The 6,517-nt window shown below is 34.4% G+C and overlaps 1 long non-coding RNA gene across 1 annotated transcript; it reads right to left on the bottom strand.

Moving 5' to 3' along the window:
* Nucleotides 1-3,934: 3,934 nt before the first annotated feature.
* Nucleotides 3,935-4,979, bottom strand: LOC129747185 (uncharacterized). Its single transcript, XR_008737454.1, has 2 exons — nucleotides 4,497-4,979; nucleotides 3,935-4,432 (listed from the first exon to the last, which is right to left on the bottom strand). It is a non-coding gene; the product is annotated as an uncharacterized LOC129747185 (long non-coding RNA).
* Between the last annotated feature and the right edge of the window lie 1,538 nt (nucleotides 4,980-6,517).

The following is a 6,517-nucleotide window of genomic DNA, read 5'->3' as shown; positions in this document are numbered from 1 at the left end:
TTGTGATAACACCCATCATTTTCTGCACATTACTGCTGGTAACCTCATTTGCCATCTTGTTCCACATTTCTTCAGTTTGCCCTTCTTAACTATTGCCCAATATTTCTCGATGGGACGAAAATCCGGACAGTTTGGTGAATTGATACTTTTTTCAACAAAATCGATTTTATTCTCCTTATACCACTTAACGACATCCGGCTGTAGTGGCAGCTTGCCAGGTCCGGCCAGAACTTCACCGGACCTTTGTGGGACCGAATGAATGGCAAAACCTTCTTCTGGAGACTTTCTTCTTTGTAAACATTTCCATTCATTGTGTCCCCAGTGATGAAAATCTTAGTCTTCTTCCCACAACTACAGATCCCTTGACAAATCATCAACTTACGAGCAAATTTATCTGCGAAAACAAACTCGAATCTACCGCAACATTCCCTTCACGCTTCGCAAGGTAAAATTTGTTACCGGGTATTCGTCCAAAATCCATTTTGACGTAAGTTTCGTCGTCCATCAAAATGCATCCATTGTACTTGGTCAACACTTTCTCGTACAACTTTTTTGCCTTGGTTTTGGCAACCAGGTTTTGTTTCAGCGCCCTGTTGGGGTGTTTGCTTGCATGATACGACCGCAAGTCTTCTCGCAAACAAATTCGTCGAGCTGTACTGTGGTTCGTCTTGAACTTTTTCGCCTAATCACGCAGAGAGATTCCAGGATTATTGTGAATTGATCGAATTACCTTTGCTCGCAGCTTCCGGTCATATGTTCCACTTTTACGTCTGGTTTGTTTTGCTCGATCCACCGTAAGGGTCTCCCGGTAACGTTGCAGCACCGAATTTACAGTCGATTTTGGATATTTCAGGAATTTCGCGATCTTTACCCCTGACCACGTCGGTTTCTCTACGTGAGTGTGCAGAATTTTCTCTCGCCTATCGCGTTCCATCGTCGATAATTTTTGACTGACTACTTCAATCTTTATGAAATTTTCACCACTAAGTAAACAAACCATCCGGATCAAAACATTGTCAATAGATTCGCGATGTGACAACTAGGGGCGTTGGAGTAAATGAAAAAATGCGACCAGATTCTAAGTAAAACAGACTTTATGAGAGAAATGCAATGAAATGAGCCTTGCATTTCTCTCACATTCGTATGCATAACACAGGCCGTCTCATCACCCATTATGAAGTAGCTCTTCAGCAAACTTAGGTCTACATACGATTTCTTTTGTCGAACCTACGAAGTACAATAATCTACCCGAAGAATTAAAAACTGGAATATTTTCAAGACCAAACAAATGCTCTTTAGGAACCTATTAAACCAATAAACAATGAATCAATGAAATTTTCTTTAATTTTTTTGCCTTTCTTTCAGAAAGGTATAGTTATCGGTCGATTTTGGAGATCATTAATTATGGGTCTTAGATATACCTTTATAGGTACCTATCGAATCAGCTCGTCGAGTTCAGACGATGTCTGTGTATTTGTGTGTATTGGTGTGATTTTTTATAAACTTTTTTGCACGTTTTTGCGAAACTGGGCAGTACAATAAAAATGATTTTTAGCTTAAAAAATTTGATTTTTTTTCTTCTTCGTCCTATAAAAGAAAGAAAAAAAAACAAAATAGTTTGAAAAATAAATTTTCATAGTAATTATCATCAAATCATCACTCCAAAAAACGTGTTAATTTGGCTTGCTAGCCACAACCAGCAATCACTAAAATCAAGATTATCGTGTCTATGACGTCAAATTATACGTGACGTCATAGATACTCGCATGCTATCTCAAAGTATGGATCTGTCTATGTGTGGAAGGGAGAACAGACAGGCTTCACTCCCACTCAGGTTTGATGTCATCGTGACAGAAACCGTGTGGGAGGAAGACCGCAGTTTAAATTTTCCCGGCCAAAGGTTTAATTTTTTCATTGTAATGGTTCAGTTCGAAACCGAACCATATCAAAAATTTCGGAACCGAAGTTCCAAAACATAAAGTTAAAAATGGTTTTCACCAAGGGGTACGACCCCGAAATCAGTGAAGTCGTTGATGAGTACGTCATGCCCACACTGCATGGTACGAAAGTGATTGTTACTTCGAGATTCTCCCAACATTATATTCAGGTTGCTCTGTGAAGGACAAAACGACGAAGGGGCGCGTGTGGGAGAACGAAGCACACCATATCAATTTCTTCACACGCTCATTTTCATTTACCATTTTAATGGTTACTTAATTAATTATTTAATATTTTTGCTTTTGAATGAATTATCGGAAAAACTGCAATCATAATGGTAGTTCTCATGAAAAAAATATAATAAGGTTAAAAAAGTTGACATTGAGATATTTTTTTATATTGTAATTTTTAATTTTATATTCGTCTTCTTGATTGATTTTGATCGGTATGGTTTTTTTATGATCGATATAATTATGCGTTGAGACCAGTCCGACATATCATTTACCAAATTGAAAATTTCAAATATTATTATAAAAGGCGCTTGGGATCAGAGGGGTACAAGTGTCTAAATGATAGATTCGAGAAAACGCGCTTCAAAGTTGTACAGGTGCTCAATTTTTCATATATTTTTCGAATTCGAGCAATTTTTATTCAATCAAAAAAGTGTTCAAAAAAAATTATAAAAAATTTAAGTTTTGCACCAGATGTACATTGAAACATAAAAAAACCGTTGGTTATACTTAACTCAAAATTGATGATTTTGGCACTTGCACCCCTATGATCCTGGAGGGCTCATATATACAAATTTGAAAATATATTTTACCGATCATTGGACTCTATGTTAGAATCAAAGATATTATTTTCTTGCTGTCTTGACTCGATAGGTTATCCAGAGCAAAAGTTGAAGTATTTGAAACACATGGTTGGGACCTTTTTTTTATATTGTAATCTTTAATTTTATATTCATGTTCTTATTTTTACTAAACTGACTAACCATTTACTAAACTAAAAATTTCAAAAATGATCATATATAAAAATTTGAAAATATGTTTTACCGATCATTGGACTCTATGTTAGAATCATTGCTACTTATTTTTCGCTGTTTTCACTTCATAAGTTACCCAGAGCAAATGTTGAATTATTTGAAACACATGGTTGGGAACCTTTTTTTATATTGTAATCTTTAATTTTATATTCATGTTCTTAATTGATTTTGATCGGTATGCTTTTTTTATTATCTATATACCTAGGCATGCAGACCAGGCCGACAAACCATTTTTTAAACTGAAAATTTCAAAATTGATTATATATTCAAATTTGAAAACATACTTTACCGATCGTTGGACTCTATGCTAGAATCATTGATACTCTCAAGTAACATTTTGAAATCTCAATGGTTTTATAAAATAAATAAGATGTTTTTTAAAGGGGTTGAGAAAGATCTAAAAGCTGTAAAGCGTATTTCGGGAAAACCATTATATAATCTATCTTCAGGATAGTTACACGACCTCTATACAACTGTTTTTATAAATCACCTGTCAAGTCCAAGGTTAGTTTTATCATTCAACTTTATATAGGTTTCGAAATTCGCTATACAGCAAGTAAAAAACCACCGATGAATGCAGCACTTGAACAAGACCAAATTGCATTATACAAAACTAACGAGAATTGACATTTCAATTTCGATCGGATGTATACAAAAATAAGTGTTCGAAATATGTACTGGCGAAGTAAACTTTTGTGGTGGTAAAAATTTAAAACGAGGAATAATAATCATCAATTCGTTGATTAGCTATCGAAGGCAAGACTCGAGCAGGATATTTTCAGTAGCAGAACACTCTTACGGAGCTTGCTGATCAAGTTTTTGTGGGCCTGCTGGGTTGCACAACACGGGTGGATTTCGAAACACGAACATTTTTCTTCAGAGTTTAACCAGGCCGTCAGTAATTGTTCTGCTCAAGTGTTAAGTGATCACATTCTGTAAGAAACAAGCATGCAAGAATCGACTGTAAACTTTTATTTGCTATCGGAATTGGACCCCCCAAAGAAGCTTCGAATGTGTTCGTAAGATACCTATCAAACAGATCTTTAAGTAGCAAAGATAAAAAATAAATGTTTTTAAATTCTGTATTCTTAATTATCAAATAAAATTTTATCACAATGTTGAATTCACTTTCACTATTGAATTATTAATTTAAAATGGAGTTAAGCTGCCCTTTCAATTCGGAACATGTAAAAAATCGTAGCTGTTTCTGTTCCCGGAAGTAGTACTTTTTTCATCCAACTCGAATGTAGGTATCCATTAATTAGCAGTATCGTAATCCATCTTCCGCTGTCCATTTCAAAGATTTTATGCATAAACACTTCCATGATTCTGAGATGATCCGGTGGCGGTATTTGTTCCTAATGAATAGAGAAGAATTCAGCAGCACACAGCTATACTCGCCGGTTTTATTCCGATCACTTTCAGCGAACAAGCCGTATTCCGAAACATCTAAAACATACATATTGCTTTTTAATTTCTGTGTGATAAATACAATAATTTTGGAGTTATTTACCTGTTAATTCCGAAAAGTTGATAACCATTTCTGAAGATTTTATGGTTCCGATTTTTCAGGAGGAAGACAACTTCGTGCTCGAACTTTCTGAAGCAGTTTGCCGGAATGCTAATTACTCTTGGAATGTTTGAACAACGGATCCGGCGGTGGACAGAAAATATCAAACTTTTTTTTCTAAAAGTTACGAGGAAATTAGCTTTCGGTAGCTGTTCTCACTGCAGAGTATTTAAGAACAACAGGAATCAAATTTGAATCACGAATTATTTTTGTTTTTTTGTTTACACTGTGATTTGCAACAACCGTTATTTTCGAGTTTTGGTAGATCTGGAGAAAGCCTTTTGGCTATAAGAAGAGCAAAATTGAGTTAGAGAAAACAAATTGTTCTGGTAATGGCATTTCCCCAGAGTATATGGCCTTATAATTGTTTTTCCAAAGCCAAAATAGATTTTGACAACCTCTCGAAAGTCAGGACAAGTCCTGAAAAGTCAGGACACCTGGCACCTCTGACGTGCATTACAATTGTTCAGTTGTTGATGTTGTTTCTCTTGTACTCAGAGGTGCCAGGTAACCTGATTTATCAGGATTTGTCCTGATTTTCTAGAGACCGAAATTAAGATTCAAAATTTTTTATAGGATAAAAGTATTTTGAAATAATTAACATAATAAATAATTCACATAAATAATAACATAATTGTAAACTTATTGAAAATTGTTGAATGATTGAATACTGGAATATCTTGTATGATCCCATTTCTATGACATTATGATCATATATCTATAAAATATAAGAGCTCTAAAAATGAAGAGTATAATTTTTAAAAAAGATGCCTAACCATGTGTTTCAAATAATTCAACCTTTCAAGTAAAGGAAGCGAATAATTTGAAAAAATAATTGAGTAAAATTACAACTGCTAGACTAAAATACGATGCTTCAACGTAGGTTACAATAATCGATCGAATTAACTATAGAAATTAAACATTTTGACAACTTTGAAATATCAATATTTTCAATGTTGTCATTTTGTCACTTATGTCACAGGTTATACAGAGCAAACGTAGAAATATTTGAAACACATTGTTGGGGACCTTTTTTTGATATTGTATTTTTTGAAATTGTATTTGTTATGTTATATTCGCCTTTTAAATCGATTTTGATCGATACACCTATGCGTGTAGACCAGGCCGACTAACCATTTACTAAACTGAAAATTGTAAAAATGAACATAGATACAAATTTGAAAATATATTTAACCGATCATTGTACTCTATGTTAGAATCATAGATACTCTATTCTTGCTGTCTTGACTCGATAGGTTATCCAGAGCAAATGTTGAATTATTTGAAACACATGGTTGGGAACCTTTTTTGCCTTTCTTTCAGAAAGGTATAGTTATCGGTCGATTTTGGAGATCATTAATTATGGGTCTTAGATATACCTTTATAGGTACCTATCGAATCAGCTCGTCGAGTTCAGACGATGTCTGTGTATTTGTGTGTATTGGTGTGATTTTTTATAAACTTTTTTGCACGTTTTTGCGAAACTGGGCAGTACAATAAAAATGATTTTTAGCTTAAAAAATTTGATTTTTTTTCTTCTTCGTCCTATAAAAGAAAGAAAAAAAAACAAAATAGTTTGAAAAATAAATTTTCATAGTAATTATCATCAAATCATCACTCCAAAAAACGTGTCAATTTGGCTTGCTAGCCACAACCAGCAATCACTAAAATCAAGATTATCGTGTCTATGACGTCAAATTATACGTGACGTCATAGATACTCGCATGCTATCTCAAAGTATGGATCTGTCTATGTGTGGAAGGGAGAACAGACAGGCTTCACTCCCACTCAGGTTTGATGTCATCGTGACAGAAACCGTGTGGGAGGAAGACCGCAGTTTAAATTTTCCCGGCCAAAGGTTTAATTTTTTCATTGTAATGGTTCAGTTCGAAACCGAACCATATCAAAAATTTCGGAACCGAAGTTCCAAAACATAAAGTTAAAAATGGTTTTCACCAAGGGGT

Source organism: Uranotaenia lowii, chromosome 2 (genome assembly GCF_029784155.1).
Source record: "Uranotaenia lowii strain MFRU-FL chromosome 2, ASM2978415v1, whole genome shotgun sequence".
In the NCBI taxonomy this organism is placed as follows: Eukaryota; Metazoa; Arthropoda; class Insecta; order Diptera; family Culicidae; genus Uranotaenia; species Uranotaenia lowii.
Note: the sequence above shows the minus strand (reverse complement) of the source record. Positions and strands in the feature narration are given on the sequence as shown.